The 18,125-nt window shown below is 41.1% G+C and overlaps 1 protein-coding gene across 3 annotated transcripts in view; it reads left to right on the forward strand.

Annotated features, from left to right (window-relative positions):
- The window catches only part of LOC126872030 (uncharacterized), a 167,963-nt gene that overhangs the window by 71,810 nt on the left and 78,028 nt on the right, over positions 1-18,125 (forward strand). The window lies entirely within an intron of this gene.

Consider the following 18,125-nt stretch of genomic DNA (forward strand, 5'->3'; position numbering starts at 1 on the left):
ACAAATATCCGCGCATATGTTACGACACATTGTATGAACGAATATTAGCTATCGTCCGATAGATCACACATGACAGAAACGTTGAAATCTGCTTGGCGAAACAAATCTTCTCTGTCGTGTCATAAACTTGGCCTTGTATCAAACACTTAACCCAAATAATTTCACCAGCCTGCAGCTCTAAACCTGACAAACACGCGTCTCTCATGCTTATCGCCGTTAAAACCTTCCTGGTTATGCTCGTGTCAGATCGTATCTTTGGTCGATAGTCGTTATTTTCACGGTTGAAGCACGGAGCTTGTTCCATGGGCGTTTTGTTAATTATTTTCAGCCGCAAATAGCGGGCCTGGCGAAACGTTGGACGCCAAATCCTTTCGGGGCGTTTTACAGGCAGCCGCGTGGCGTAAAATCGATGAAACGGTGAACGACATCGGGAGCATTGTGAACCGAACAAAAGCAAAAAAGCGCGCTGGAAGATTGCACTTGACAGGGAATTCGAAAATCGTGTCCCATTGAAAACGACCCTTATTCGTGTGGAGCACGCTCGATTGGTCGCAGCGCTCAACAGTCAAGTAATGTTTGCGGCCTGCTTGAAACACCAATACGTCTTCGCTGTATACCGTCTTGCGCACACATACAATAGTCAACATTCGAATCTGTTCGACTATGTCTCTAATCTTTTTCCGTGTGGAAATATCTTCACTCGTCGAAGCTTCATTCTCCCTTCCGTTCTACAATCTTTTTCCCTTTATGTTTTTTACGAAACACTAGAAATAATTTCCTCTATTTGTTCTTGACTCACTACTTTTACCGTTGCAATTCTCTTTTTTAGTACTCTAGCTCCTTTTGTTGCTCCAATTACTTCTTTTAGTACGTTTTCACTGTTCCTTTTTATTCCTCGCGCAACACCTTCTCCGTGTATTTACCCTCTTTTTATTACACGATATTTTCTTGGACCTTGATTCCTTTCCTAAAAATCTATCCTTTCTCTACATAGTAGTAGAGTTGTTTCTCGGTGTCGAATTTTCTCCAAGTCTCTTCAAAAATGTTCTAAACATTTTCATGATCCTAGAGTGTATTCCTGGGAAGCTGTTACCAAAATTCAGGAGAAACTTTCATAAGGATTGTAGGTTATTTTTCGTCAATGATCAAAAGAGAAATCTCATCAGGGACGTCCACAGTAGTCATCGGCTATAATTTTGGAGAAAGTGACTTACCAGCTGATCCATTGGTTGACCGCTGAATGGACAGCGGGTATTCGCCCAAACGATATAATGTTTGGCTAGCATAGTGTAGTTATAGGTATTTATAGTAACCGATGAGAGATCGAAGACACAATTCTTTCGTAAACCTCGTCACGTGAAGTTCGGAACTTGTACAAGCAGCTGGTTGACTTTGCATTAGAATCGATTACTTTCGTAACGTGTATTACTCTGTACAGGTACTAGATGATTTAGTGCTTTCGATACTAGAAGAACAGTAGAATACAAGAATATAAAACATAAATCAATAAATTAATAAGTTAATCATGGTACTTAATAATTGAATAAAGATTTATACATTTGAATGCCAGAAAAGGTCGTCAGAGTGCAACGAAAAAGCCGACAGTTTCACTCTCCAATCAACGTTGAAAATTGCGTGCCATCGCGTCAATCGACGCTATTCTACACATGGTATTTTAATATATATAAAAAAAACATTCCTATATATCACAAGGATTATCGTATAAATATTTAAAACCATGATGGATTTGAAACTACTGTTAACAGATGTTTAATATCGCGTAGCGATAGAGTAGCCTTTGTTTGAAATTGAACATCATTCAGGCCATCGGATGCGTGTTATAAGGGATATATTATCAATTTCTCTGGCAGCTCGATTGCCGCATATTAAATTCTGCCGTTGAGATCGGTTGTTTGAAGCGTTTCGAGCGTAAAGTTCGGAAATATCAACAGGGCATTAAGCGTGTCCATGGTATAACGTTAAAGCACTCAACGTCATCAAAAACAGCTATCCCCGATGGTTATGCGTATATATAAAATTGCGCTAAATGTGTAGAGAACCGACGTGAAACGTTTCGAAATGGTGCAGTTCATCCGAAACAATGTTCGACGAACCATTTAATATTACAACGTATTCGTTCCAACATATGGAAAACAATTTTCACAAAACGGAGAGGGCGCTGGACGAAGGAGAGTTACATAGAAGGGAGGCAGGAGGGAGCGAAAAGCCGATGGGCGTTACGCTCGTCTGGCGGCCAGAACGCGTCCCCAATTAGAGAACTCGGTTCCCGTCGAGTTAAGTCGGCCAGTTAATTTGACTTTGGAAGTTCCCGCGATATGCTCGTCGGGATCGGGCCACTTTCCAATTCCCGCCAAGTATTTCACGAATTGTCGGGAAACTTCTTTCGAGAGTAGTATTCTAGACGGACGTAATAACGCCGAAAACTTTCCCCTATTAATAACACGCTAATGATTGTAACGATGGAATAATTAAAAGGACGAAAGCGAAGTAGCCGCGACAACAAAGTTTCCCAAATATTACCTGACGACCTACGTTAATAACCATGTGTTTTTAAGGGTTTTCGAGGCTACTTAACCTGATGCTTATTTTTAAACGAAGCTATGCCAGTCAATGTCTTTTCCTTAATTACAACTTCGAAACTGTATGAACGCCTGAGTGACTTAATCGCGAAGTATTTCGAACGCTATCGTGCAAATTGTTAATCTTTAAGCGATAAGTCAATATCAAAATAGTAAATACAGCTTCGTTCTAAAGTAGCGACAAGACGATCAAATTTTATTTCAAAGCAGCGACAGGTTAATCAAATTCCGTTTCAAAAGTAGTGACAGTTAATAAAATTTCATTTCCAACTACCGATTTACGGCATGACCTCAAAAGCCTAATAAAATGCCTCGACATTTGCCATAACGTCAACGATATTGTGTGAAGAAACGTCGAATAGTATGGAGCCGTCACAGCGTCGACGAGGAGAGATGAGCCGCAAACAAATTTGCCGCGAAGGAAAACGCGGCCACTGGAAGCCAAGAGCGAAATCGATTAGCCGAACGACCCTTCGATAACAGTTTCTGATCCGTTTATCGCTAGCTCGTCTTTGGCCGGAAGTTACGTGCCTGACGTAATTTCAAAATGTAATTAGAGTTCGCGTCAGGGGATGACGGAGGGTGGTGTATCGGCGGCCGATAGCAATTAGTCGGCAGATGATTGGCCGATGACCGGTTGACCGGTGCTTCTACAATTTCGTTAAAGCTTTTTCGTTAAAGCTCTGGTGAAATCTGCGGTATTACCATCGTTGAAGAGAAAAAAAAATCCTTCTTCCTTCCTTCTTCTTCTTTCTTCATTCTTTTTTTTCGCGCTATGCATTACCGTTTTGGTTGCAAATAAAGGAGATTTTATTGGTGGCAGTCCGTTTACCTCATCTGGATCTCTCTCTCTCTCTCTCTCTCTCTCTCTCTCGAGGGAGGAGTTGTGCGTTTCGGAGTCACCTGTTGCCTCGTCACTCGCGCACTTATCTTTTCTTATCTACGCCAGCCACGACCAACAGCTGGATAGAAAGGTTAGAGACGCGAGAATTACTTGGTCTTTTAGATAAACAAACTCTTGCTGGCGCAAGCTTGAAGTGTAAGATAAAGAGACTCGTAGTTTTTCTTCGTATTATATGTGACCAGGAAATTAACCCTTGAAGGTTAACACGGCTGAAGATTCATTTTACACGAAATTTTATTTATACACATTATCATCCTGTAATAATGTCACTGTACTGTTATTTGTAATCTCTGTTAGCGATCATTTTCGTACTCCTCACCTAGCGTCGACTAACGATGAAACATTTAATTCCACTTGTTGGACATCGTTAGTTTCCTAATCTAAAACAGACGTACCGAGGCGAACTTTTACTCTTAATTACCATCAAGAGAGTCATCAAGATTACCATCAAGACACTCACGTGTCTGTGTTAACAGCGTGAACGATATTATTCTTTAAATAAATCTAGTTGTCACATTGAACTAAAACATCTTTCCATCAAAGGGAAACTTTTCCTCTGTCGCTATCAAGTAGAATGCTCGTGACAATAACGATCCACTTTTTACCGAGCAAGGGTCAATTATCGATCATTCCTCAATGAATATCCATCGTAGAACAGCAGTTCCTTAATTCCATCTTTCAAAGAAAATTCCTTCCTCCTTCGTTTTCTACTTCTCCGGATTTCCACTCCACAGGCCGCGCCAGGAAATATTAATTATCGAACCGTCCTAATGGAAATCCATCGGGACGATCGATAATTAATTCGTAATTAATGGCGCCGCTGTTGCAAGTTGGCCTTCCCGTAAGGTTATGGCCCCTGTTCCAAGATTAATCGTTCTTCTTGGTTCATTGTCCGACATCGTGGTGGACGAGGTAGTTTCAAATTCGAGGAAATTACGTGTACCGTATGATGTGTAGACAGATGAAAATTCTGCGGACCCGCGCATCGAGACGAAGCTGCGTACAGTTAAATTGTACATATCACGTTGGAGAGGCTTGTAGATTTAACGGGTTGTCTAGGAAGGGGCAGACATATGACGTTGCTAACAGGCAATCTCTGTACTGATTAACAGAACGATTGTGTCGGTTGGTAGGCGAGAGGAAGTGTATGAGACTGTCGAGTACGCTCGCAAATACGCGTGAGACCGTTTAATGCCACCCTGGTGCGGCACGGCTCGGCACATCGGATTGCCGCTTGTTGATTCAAAATGCTTTCGATCGAAGTCGCCTCGTTTACGGTCCACGAGTCATCCGGGGAACGTCCGGGTTCCTGCTTCCGGTCTCAAACCAGCATCGACGGGACTACTACTCGCGGAATAATCGAAATAGGAATAATTGAATGGCCAGTGTTTGCTTCGTTGATTATTAATAGCGTGTTAAGAGCTCGTATATACATATGTACAGGGGTTAGGAAAAATAAGGAAAATACCTCTCATACACTGGACGCTTTTCTTTACGCTGTAAATTATAACGCAATCTAAGTGGTAGTTTTTATGCGCGATCTTACTTTACACGGCCAGTGTTGTAGATTTAACGGGTCAGTGATGCACGAGATAAGGCTAAAAGTACATTAGGTTGCGCCATTCGTCATATGTGTACATATTTTTTCTTTTGTACTGACAGACTTTATTTAAGCGAATTTCATTCGCGTGAAACGAAGTCACGCGGAACGTACATTCCGCGTAAATTGAGCAATGGCTGTATGTCATAGATGTGTATACATGTATGTATGTGTAATAACTATATGACACGTAAGAAGTGTTTCCATTATTTTGTCCAACCCCTGTACATATAGAGTGCTGGCGTTAACGACAAAATGAATTAACTAATCGGTATTAACGATCGATGGGAAACACGTTCGTTAATATGCACCTTCTTGAAGACCACAGCAAAGACACCTTGCATTTCTAAGTAAAAAAGCATGGGGCACGTATGGTTCTATTAAACGTTTCTCTTTACACTGTATAGCATGTAGTATATGTGTTCTCGTGGTATCGTGAACTGTTTTTCTACAATTAGTACAAGTTTTTAAACAAGCAATTGTATTTGTTGATCGCTGCTATTACTTGTATTTTTCGCATTTACGCTCTGCTATCTGAAAGAGTTTTCCATTCTGTACTTTAATGCATGTAATGGACACTGCTCGTTAATTCCTATTATTGATAACTTATTATTGATGATATTTTATCGAATAGTAATTTTGTAAAGGAAGATAGAAGACCGTGTACGAGGAATAAACGTCAGGTGGATAATGGCGGGACCTGCTGAAAGCTGTCGGGGACGCGATCCAAATTCGATTATAATATCTGTCGCAACATTATTGGCCGCTTAATTTCTAAATGCACGTCGATAATTATTTTCCGATAACGTCGTCGACACGTATCGGGGCTGGATCGAAGCAATTTAAATGGCAGCTGGCCCACGCGGACCGGATGCGACAAGAAATCCAGGACAGATTTCTCTCTGTAAGACCAACGAAATCCATTACGTAGCTCCGACAATTTATTACACGTAATATCGCGACGGGGTTCAAAGCGGATCCGGCATCACCGGTTACAGAAGCCATTCAATCTCACTAATAACGTTTCACCGAGGCTTACGGAGCTGAATTCGTTCCATCGTTTGATTTTTCATCGAGATTCTTCCTTTCTCCTCGCTTATTTACGAAGCCTCCTCCCTTTGACCCTCAGAACGATTTATTCATTGCGAGAAAGCTTAACGTTCATCAAATCTTCGCGTTTTACGCATCGATTTTCGTCGCTTTCATTAACGTCACGAAATCTCAGTTAGCGAATTGAAGCAATTATCGTACGAAATTGGAACCACACACGTCAAAGGTGCCTGGAAATATCTGCCCGAATGCATGTGAATTTGGAACCCAACGTGGCACCAGGTCGACGTATATACGCGATCCTTAAATAATTGGACTCTGCCTGTTCTAACAGGAGATCGATACCGGTCGTTGTTTCGACGTAACACGAGCTCCGATTCACCGTGTACACGGTATATGTTTGTGCGTTTCTCGATTTGGCATGCCGAAAACGGCCATCGCTGTTCCATTACGGGACATCCGTCTTACCCTGGCCGGTGCTTTATGAATTTTAATATTTCCCCAAGCGCCGATCATTCGTGCGGACGACGAGCATCGCTATACGATGGCTCGCGAAAGTATTTGAATTTTTATCATAGGAAACTTTTATGCACGTATCGTACGTATCGGATTGTCGGGTTAGTCTTAAACCTTTTCCAGATATGAATTATAAACTCTATTCCAACACTTTGCGACAATGCGATTAAACAAGGCGTTGTGTTCAATCCTGTCATCTGTCAGGTAGTTCAATTATTCCGTTCGGTAGAATTTTTAACGTTTGCGAGCAGGAACGTGAACTCGAAAAGATTTGAGACTTATTCGACGATTAATAAAACTGGACAATATTATATAAAACATTACGAAATTTCTATATAATGCGATTAAATCTGGACGAAATGAAATTTTCGAATTTATTATCAATAAATTACCAGCGATCAGAAAACGGATAAAACACGAGAGAATTATATATAATTCTGTATAAAACGAGGGAAAGCGGTAAAAAAAGAGGACAATGTTCGGTGGAAAGTGCCAGGGATGAGTACATGTTTGCGAAATTTACCGATGGTTCACCGATGGTTCACCGATGGAGGGACTCATTTCTCCCGTGGATGCGAATCAAATTACACGGTCGTTGTTTCATTGGATCACAAAGGCGCGGCTCGACTATCTATATCTGTTGTAATCAAATAATATCCGATAAACTAAATTTGCAACCGGTCGATGTAGTCGAATGGAGAAATTCTATTACGATGTTATGTAACGTGTTCTGCAACCGATTGCGGTTCGTCGATATGCGAAGTTAATTGTTAAGACTCAACGAACCAACTGGCCAGAAACTCACCATCTCTCCGTTCTATCGTTTAATTCGCGCTTCGCTCTTCACTCTCTGTTTGTTCGACGCAAGCTTGCTACTTGTCGAATCTCAGCGTCCCAATTTCATTAATCGGCTCATCGACGGGAAAGCCAGTTTACTTACGATGAAAGTGGATGAAAGGAATTACGATGAAAGTGGATGGAAGAAATTACGATGAAACAGGTTCGACGAACGCTCTGCGATGTATCAGCCGAGTGGATATTTTAGAAAAAAAGTTTTATGGAAAGAACGTCGATTGGTTTCCGATTATTTCGATCCATCGGCGATAATCTCGATCAACGATGGCTGCCGGAAACGGCTACGCGCTTCCCCGACGTATTCAAATAATATCGCGCAAATCGAATTTGCGGTTGGCCAAATACGAGGTTCGCCGTGGTTCGTCGGTCCGTTGTGTTTGCTCGTCCGCGTCTCGTGTTATTAATTATGAGCTTTATCTAACGCGTTCTCGTCCGGTAGTCATCCATGTCTGTCGATATATTCGGTGCCGCAAACACGACATCGACGTGCAGGCTTTAGAAATTCTGAATTAATTGTATTTAGCCCGATCTTTGAAGATTCCTTCTTCAAAATCTCTAGGACCAAAATTCTTTCTTTTTCGGTACAATGCTAAATAGTATTTGATGTAGATAATCGACCTTAAATTTTACGCACATCGTGTTAATATATTGGTATAATTCCTTTGCATAAAAGATATCAAATTAAATTAGCGTTTATATATCTTCTAACAGTTATTTCATTTTCTCCACTTCGAAATAAATATGTTAATCTATATTCTGAGACTTTTGGACACGGGTGAAACGTAACGAAATATTAACCACGTGGATTTCACTATCTCTCCACCTATCGTCTTTCCCTTAACACGTGCGATGCAATTTCCTTACATTTGCCACGGGCACAGTCGGATATTCTTACGGAGACCAGTCCTATCGTCGATTCGTATGGTGCAGTGCGATATCGGAACGTGTGCAACTGGCTGGTGACATCCTTATGAAGGGTAGATCCCTTGAGAGGCAGTAAATGGCTAAATATGTGGATCTCTGGCAAATGATGGCTCCGTGCGAGCTATTTACTGCAACGGAGCGAGGGAGATTGAACGAGTCGCTGGAAATTCGTGAGAATATAGGCGCAGCGGTTTACGAGCGGCTGCATTTTTTTTTTTATAGCTCTTATTTTCCCGAGGATTCAGCTTTAGAGAAGATGTTTCGTTTGATGAAAATCACGGTAGTCTTTGTTCAGCATTCTCGTACGGATGTATCATGTACCGAACGAAATACCAAGTGCTTTTAGAAATGCCTCGATGTTCCCAAGCGTATCTCGTAGTAGCTACTATCGCAAAAGATGTTCCGAAAAAATTGAGGCAAAAAGCGATGTTTTAATTTGTCGGTAGAAACACATCTGTCTCTTTGAATAAATAGCTCGTCCTTTGGACGTAATCTTTTTCACATTTATCGCAGGCTGTATGAACTTTCATATTAATAGCGCGGCGGAAATATTCGCCTGTATGCATCAGAACCGGGGAACAAGAGCTTAGTAAACGCATCACACTGTCATAAACAATTCTTCCGCGAGATATATGCCCTGTCAGCTGCATTTTGCACCCTGAATAAAATAGCCCTTCCGAACGAAATGATTTAGCTGGCCACGTTTATGCTAAGTCTTTTACCAAACTTCGACGCATCTGACGGTTCTTGTACGAGCTCGACACGTTTAAATGTCGATTAACATGTTCGCCGTTATATAACGGATTTCAAAGAGAAACGTCCACCATAGATCATGTTTTGTTCCTTTTCTACGACATACGATAATAAATAATAGATTAAAAATGTATCTTTTCTAACTAAGTACGTCAATTATATGTAATATGTACATATGTAATATGTACATATGTAATATGTATTAATTTATTTATTACTTTTAACGCTTTCAGAACCGTATGCTTTGACAAGCATATTATAGTTTAAATTCCCGCGTATTTTTGAAGTGATAGAAAAGATTCAAACGATCGCTTGGAAGGTTCGTTCCGATTTACATTTCGATTCGATATACATTTATTGAATCATATAGGTACCATTTTGTTCCACGACTTTTCTCCATCTTTCATGCAACTTGAATATTCCATGCTTTCAGAACCTCTCAGGTTTTTCGCCGAAAAACCTTTCAATATGATTTTTTATGTCGATCAAAGAGTTAAAAATCGGAAGGAACTTTCCGAGCGGCGTCTAATAAGCGTAATATTTTTATTAAAAATCACACTTAAAGATACTTCTAGTAACGTTTTTTTTAGTGTGATATGCTTGAAAATAATTTTCCCGGTGGAGAGACACTGAGCAAAATTTATTATTTTATTAAATTTCTTAAAAATCGGAACGAACTTTCCGAGTAATCGATATTATATCTAATATACTGATAACGGTTTCGTATTATTCAAGCATGTAATGTAAAATCCATTGCTTTTTTACTGTTTTATTTAACGATAGTTAACGTTTTTATAGGATACCGTATTGAAGTATGTAAAACGCTAATTTGCGTCTGCAGTCCCCAAAGTGTTAAAAGCCTGAAGTCAGATATAAATTAGTTTGAAATGCGTTAAAAATTCCTTTGTAACTACTTGAAAGACTAATTGAAACTAAACTTGTACATTCTTCGATTTTAAATCAGTGCATGATCGATCTTCTCTCTCCCACAATCGGATCCGTTTAAAGCAGCATCGTGTCAAAATATGCGCTTAATTGCAATTTATTAAAACTTAAAATTATTTCATAAGGGTAGCTGCACTGTCTGACAAGAGATGGTTGGGTGTCATCTTTTGACGTCAACCTAATTAATGATTATCGATTCGACGTGACGGGAGTGCCGCTAATTAATTTGCAGCAGTTCCACCTTTACGATCATTGACACGATGCGCCGCCTACACGAATAAAATAATTCCACCGATACGTTTACCTCGACGTGTCATGTATTCTTCATACATCGGCAATAACTTCGAGCTTTACGGAAACGTAACTCGATCCTTTTTTAGGAATTCTCCGGCTCAGGCCGTGCTTTAATTGGACAAAACGAGTATAAAATCTAGCAAGTCATAATTATTCAGGCATTGGTGTTCTTAAAATAATCCATCGTTCCTTTCAATTTCTTAATTACTGAAAATATCGTGTTTCAAAAACAAGCGAACGACATAAAGGCATTGACTGTGTCTCGTTGGAGGATTTAGCAATTCATAGTCGCGTTAATACGATTCGTCGCATCGAATCATTCGCTTTGTCGTCCATCGTTTCGAATACTGCTACGCGTATAACGGTGTGTTGTCGACGAGGAACGAACGATCGGCGCGTGAGTCGATAGCTAGTCGACGATAATTCGTGGTCTCGACAACTTTGTTCGCTTTGTCGCAACATTTTGCTCGCGCGTAATTATTCACACCTTGGCGTTTACAGCAGCGTCGACGAGCAACGCGCAGAATTATTCCGGAAAATTTCCGGGAAGGCTGGGACGGTCGCGAAGCTGAGACTCCGGAAAGAAACTTTCGTAGACGATCCAGCAGAGCTTTTGTGTCAAAGTGGAGGCAAATTAAACCGTCTGACGCGCTGTATCGGAAAGCTCGAATTCGAAGCTGAAGGAAGCCAATGAAATACCTTTCTCCGGGCTCTATGTAATTCAAGATCATCGGTGTAGAAGGTTGGCAAATTCGGTGGCTCACTCATTTTCATACAGTCCTTCATTTTAATTACTTATTTTATGAATTATTCTAGCTATCCTAATTATTTCATCGATTATTCTAACTATTTTTATTACTTTCGACATTTTCATCGTACTTTGCGCATCGTGCACCAGTGGCAAAGAATTAAACGCGTCAACGCGTTGATTCATAGATTCGATAAAACATGGTTGGCTGATTTCGTGTCGATCGCTCGTTTCGATTCTCGCCGGGTTATTTAGTTTTCTCGAGGATTTCCGCCCGACGCGTAGAATTATGTGAGCGGGACGAACAATGCGGTTATCGGTTCGTCGTTGAAAAATACGCCAGTGGAAAGTGTTTTTTTTTTCTCTTCTCGTTTCTTCCTTTTCTAGCGTGGTTCAAGCCGCGTCGCGTATTGCCGCGTCGCATCGTTGCGAATATTTTCGCGATATCTCGCGACGTACACGCTCCAAATACGTAATGCGGCATTTCGACGATCAATGTTGCATGTATAGCCATGCTTCGATTCCTGGTATGCATAATTCATCGCGCCGATTTCCGTCCCTTTTCCGGGCGGTATCCTTTTCTTCCACATCTTCCTTCTCCTTCCTCACCCCTTCTCGCGTATATTTTCACTTTGTTTTCCCACGTGGTCGTAGTAAATCTATCGTACTAGAATACGTTGGTATAAGTTGAGAAAGTTGGTATGTAGTTGAGAAAGGGCCAAATGCGACCATGCAAGAGATATAGAGAGATTCTCGAGGAAAAAGAGTACAAAACAAAATACACTTTGTGCCGGTGGCGTACACATACGTGAAGTAAATTGCAGATACAATGCAGAACGTGTTAATGTTATACTACGAAGAATGGAGCACGATATACTTCGATAGATCTGCTTAAATAAAATTAACGAGTTTGACACAATTCGAAAAAATGTCACTCGTTTATCACAATGCGAAAAAGCGAATGACTAATTAAATTCAGCAGATAGTCGACAGAAGAGAAGATTCTTCCTCTTGCACGCATTATCGATGTTTTCCTGGGTCTTGTAATTTGTAAAAATAATTAGACGTTCCATTGAATGAGGCGTTCGATTCTCCGGAGGGTAAACGGCGAATATCGTTAATTAGAGGCCGGTGGGTAACATTTAGACCGCACAGGTTGGCGCTGGCAGCGTGCCGAGGCCGTCGGAAATTTAAGGGTAGAAACGCCTTTTGATTCCCTACGAGCGTTTCGTGTTTCCGCGCGGCGTATGCATAATTCATTCTAGACTGATTTCATTCGTGCATCGCTGCTCCTTTGTCCTCGTCGCCGGGAAACGCTCGCAAGCGCGCGATGCCGCGATTAACGATCGACGTTCGTGACAGTCGGTGCCCGTTGAAAGGTTTGCTTTTTTCATTAGCATCCCCGACATTCCCCTTTGGTTCGAACCCGGCCTCGGCTCGCTTTTCAACCCCTTTCGCCGACGCGAGGCGTCGCAGAAATTCCTCCAGGGTAACGACATCCCTTTGTGACGCGTCCCACCTCTTCTGCTCGCTTTCAGCTACTTTCAACGTTAATAAAGTTATCTATTTATTATTCCTATTATTATAAAGATTAGAATCTATTCGGCGCTTACCTCGGCATCGTTTTAACTCGGATTCTCCTATCACGATAATCCTTCCAACTAAGCCCTTTTAATCTTCGGTGGCCAACAAGAAACGTACAATTCTAACCGAGAAGGCGCAGGCGATTTCCCCGATATTTAGCCAGATCGACTCGAGAATTAGTTCGTTTCGCGTTGCCATTGCGCGACAAGCGGTTCCACAGTTTCCAAGATCGTTGCCCTACTGAAAACCGTATCCTCGGGAATGAGACGCTAGTTTTCACGCAATGGCCAAGCAATTCCATTTGAGAGACGCGGTTAATCTCGCAAAAAAAAAAAAAAAAAAAAAAGAAGAAAAAGAAAAAGACGTGGACGATGTTCTTTTCTGTACGGTAGGAGCAATCCACAGAGTTAAAGGTTGGGAAGAGGGCCGAGGAAACAGCGTTTCGTTGTATTACGCGTGGTCGTTCGGCGAATTGCAACGAACAAGTATCCGGGAAACGACATTGCCACTCCAGGGCCCGTGCACGCCATTGTTGATTCATCGCGTTCATGATACTGCTACGACAGAGATTCACGAGCACGGCACAATTCAACAAGGGCTGCCGCATCCACGTCTTTCATTTGCTCGTACGCTTGACTAACCTCGTGTTCATGGAGTCCGGCGTTCCTCCGGAACCCCGTGCACGAATCCTTATTGCATTCTTGTGCTTCAACATCTCGATCATGAGGCTTTTAATAAAAAACAAAATTAGCGACAGAGGAGAGCGATCCGCGTTCAAAATTACTCAACGATTCGTGACAAATTCGAGGTGAAATTTAGAGATAGTTTATGAACGAACTCGATAGTTAATAGGTGTCGATGAATCGTTAATGGATGACGATGAAGCATTCACCATGGGACTTGCTCGGTAGATGTAGCATTCAGACCGATTGCAAATAAATACGTTAGTGGTCTAATGTTAGCGGCCGTTGTGAATTATTTCTGACTAATAATTGGCTAGATTTAATGGATCTCATTGCAGAGTAAAATTGTAGAATGAAATAATTAAAAGAGCGAACAGGCAGAAAGTAAGAAAGTGGAGAGCGACGGATAGGTTGATTGGAGTTTGATTCTCGATAGAGAATCTGGGTATTGTCGGTAATTTCTAGCATCGAAGCAGTATGTATCTAACTTGCCTAACGAATTCTGTAAGTTTTGACAAGTTCTTGACTAAGTTCCAACGAGCTTGTCTTAGATAGAGGAGTTTTAATAGTCTCGACGCGGCGGTGGGAAGAGTTTGACATCGTTAGGATCCATCGCATCTCTGAACATTGACGTGAACATTCCCGAATAGGCGTTTCGCTATTTGTGATGCAGAAGGTTAATCACGCAAAAGGGGAATGTATTCTAAATAGAGATTTGTCACTTTACTTTGACTATATTTGATATATATCTGCATATCATATATCATATCATATCTATCTATTTTGTATACAACATTTTCCGGCTACATACATCTTTTATGTTATAGGTATTCCCAAAGCGATATGTAAAAGAATTTTCACCGATATTTGCTACAAGGGCATGACAATTAAAACAATGCAATAAATAAACAACGTTATGTAGTCATTAATGCTTTTGGGACATAAAATGAGACATTTATCTAGCCAGAAACTGTATACTTCTTCACCTCTGAATTCCCGCAACCTACCTATCGCCATCACCGATTAATTTCAAACTGTACGACCATCTAGAGCTCAGCCATCACCTCGTAGAAAAAAACATCGATTTTCTCCTGTAAAAGAGGGTATGGCGCACACAAACTACAGACCATAGTTGCGGGCTATTATTTATGAGTAGATGGACGTTTACAGCGTCATGCAGTCCAAGTGACCATCTGTGTTCCACTGTACAGATCCGTCGGCCACACGAGGTCACGGTTCATTGGTGAACTCTCGTGTAGCTTTACACGTACGTGTATACCTAATTCATTAATCAACTCATGCGCGCGCAGAGTCACGAATACCGACGCAATCGCGAGTGCGATCGTAAATCATACGATCACGTTGTACAGGGATCAGGGTGGTACCCTGCAGACCGGCAGCGAAGTGTTAATTGTTATTAATAGCGCCGGTGACGGATGATCCTCCGAGAACATGTTTGCACGGTGTGACAGAGATTCGTGGGAAATATTTGAAACGAGTTCTTTCGTAGATCGCCTTTATCGCTCCAAGAAATCGATAAGTAGACACAGAACGAATGTTATACCTGTAGGAAACACTTGTGACAATAAATCACTGGTTATAGGGTATGACGAATTAAATCGAGGATCGGATACGATGGACATTGGATAGGAATTCGAAACTGAAACTGATATCGCAGATGAATGTGATACAGAGAGCTTGTAAAATGAATCGATAGTTTTTACAAGTAATTTAAAACGTTTCAAGGAACATAAATATCTCTAGCTTCGTTCAGAGCTGTACCGTGCCAATCTAGAACCAGTCTTATCTTTCAAGTATATCTAGAAAATTGATTTCGAAAAGTTGGCACGACCCAGTTCTGACTACATCAATTGATGAGTCCATTTAACACTTGCGTTAACCTTCCTTCTTATGCTTTATAAAAGCACGACAATACGTAAAAAGAGTTTCAGGATGTATAATAACGTGCTTCGTCGAGCGACGTTACATTCATCCAAGAAGATGATCGGTAATACGATGATAAAAGCCGTCGACACAGAGATGAAACAGGCAACGCATTAACAGCGGAGCATTTTTGTCCGACCACCTAACAGCCAGTATAAATCATCCGGATTTGCATCTCGAACTAAGTAACGAATGTTCGATACCGGTCATCGGCACGTTATTTATGTGCCTGGCGTTCGAAAGCGAAAAATATTCTCCTGTAATCCGTCGCGATTAATCATTATTAGTCAAGGAGCGAAGTGGTAACCGGAAAGATGGGATCCGATGCAACGAGTTGCTAGGTTTTTTAGACGATGCCCGAGAGCGGTAATTTGCGCGACGTGATGAGAAACGAACAGTTCGATTAACATTTCAAAAGAAACGGGAACAAAAGCGATTCGTTCACGACGATGAGCGGGGTTTCGTCAGTGAAAAATGTTCGCGAAACTCGGTCGATGTGTTCCAGCAGCTCTACAGGGAACAAAGAGAAAGAGAAGCAGGTGAAAGTAAAAAGTTACGAGAGTAAAAGAAGAAAAGAGGAAAGAAGAAGAATAGAAGAAAGAGGAACAATAGGAGAAAGAGAAGAAGAAGAAAAGGAATGGTATTTGCGAGTATTTGCCACGATGATTTCGCAAATTGGATTGGGGGCGTGACACGTTGAAACGAATCTATCCCAATATGGAGTTGTTCGAGGCGGACACGGTGGTGGCTTTATGCGGTTGTCACGGCGTTGTTTATATGGGCTGGCATGTTGTCACTGAAAAACGATCGAGTGGCCACAAAAGCTCGTACGATAATTCCGAGTTTTCCGTGTCGATGTCTATAATCGATCTCGCTCGGGTCCAAGCGAACACGGGACAGATCTGCCGGACATCTGACGGTTTTTAATCCATCAACGTTCATCGTTCCGAACGGGCGGACGTCCCTTCAACGAGAAAATAAAAGACCTTTCGTTTTCGAAGCTCTTCGCCCGATTGGGAAGATGAACGCATCGATTGTATCTCGAATGGTGTTGTGTTCGGTCCTCTCGATATGACGTTGATTTCAGCTCCGGTCCTTCTCAATTCTATTGTTTTACGCCCACCTATAATTAGTACCGTGTTATCTACCTCGTTCACGTCTATCGAGGCACAACAGAGCTCTTTTGCACGATCATCTACCAAATTGCGTGAATAACAGTATTAGCGAATCGACAAGTTACAAATTGTACTTGTAATTATATACTTCTCTTGTAGGATCTTACAATGTCGATCGACGATGATCGTATATGACCCGTAATTTATTCAATTAACTTATTTCAATTGACTATTGACATTTTCGTTATTACGGACCAGACTTTAGCGACACTAAAAATTTTGTAACCTGTGACTTGTCCACTAATTCGCTTCGCTGATAACGCTGTTTCCATCGTACAGGAGGAAAAATTGCGGATCAAGGACGGAAGTGCCATTGAATTTTTCAACTCCATTTCCGCGGCGACTTAGACACACCGCGGTGAAAATCGACCTTCTAGTTCGCGTCCGATTTCGCCGCGGCTTGTACTTCGCGTTATCTTTATTTCATGCGTTATTTGGATTTAGGATTCCGGATTAAAGTTCGTATTCCCTTTAAAGCCGCGAGTGTACCGTCGAGATTTCAGTTTACGTTACGCCGGTGCGGCTCGTTTGCTCATTAGATATGCGTTTGCATAGCTTCATCAAGTATCTCCAGTTTCATAGTAAATTTCGGCTTCGTCTAAATTATGCTGTTATCCCGGTGACCTTAGTCGGCTCACTGGCAGTGACGAGGGAAAGCGCGAGTCCCGGACTATTCTCTGCTAACTGTGATCTTACTCGAAATACATCCATGTCGTCTGACGGTATAATATTTTAACAATTGACGATTATTATGGGTAATAACCATTTAAGAGTTTGAGAAATTAAACGATCTGATATCCAAACAGAGTAGAATCTAATCGATGAATATTGAACCCTTGTTAAAGCTATCATGACTGTAAAATTTCAGCTAATTTTTCTAATAACAATAAAATGTATAATCCGACCTATTTGACTTTATTCGTTTCTTGATTTGAGAAAATACAGTGAATTTTCATTTATGATAGGTTTGCGAAGAATCTGAATAATATTGCTCTCTGAATAGGAGCAATTTAAGACGGAGAATTGATAAAAGAATCGAGGAATAAATAGCAGAATGCATTAAAGAATCGAAACGGCATTCTTTTTCAAATACGAGGATAAATGCCGAATAAAAGATTGGATCGAAATAAATAGATAAGAAAGAAAAACCAGTAGGAGAAAAAAGATAGCAACTCCTCTTGGACATTCCTGAACGATAATTTTAATAATTCCTTGTCAATGACAAAATCTATCCTCCAAATAAAATATTAAACAACGCATTCGCCGTTGGTAAACGTAGACGCGAGGTTTTAATGTAATTATCGAAGTTTGTGCGTCGTGTTCTCTTTGTTTCTTTGACTTGTAAATGCGCGGAAAGCCAGATATTACTTCCAGCTGAATGGTCGGCCAATCGATTTATGTATTTCGTTTTACGTACGCGTTGTCGGAATAATTCCTGTGACAAAGGTAAGGAACGGGTCGACAGAACTTTTATCGTCGAACGATAAATGTAAAAGCGCGGCTGTAATCCACGATAGTAAAATACAGACACAAAAGATACGATTCGTTCG

The sequence above is a fragment of the Bombus huntii genome, chromosome 12 (genome assembly GCF_024542735.1).
Source record: "Bombus huntii isolate Logan2020A chromosome 12, iyBomHunt1.1, whole genome shotgun sequence".
Classification (NCBI taxonomy): domain Eukaryota; kingdom Metazoa; phylum Arthropoda; class Insecta; order Hymenoptera; family Apidae; genus Bombus; species Bombus huntii.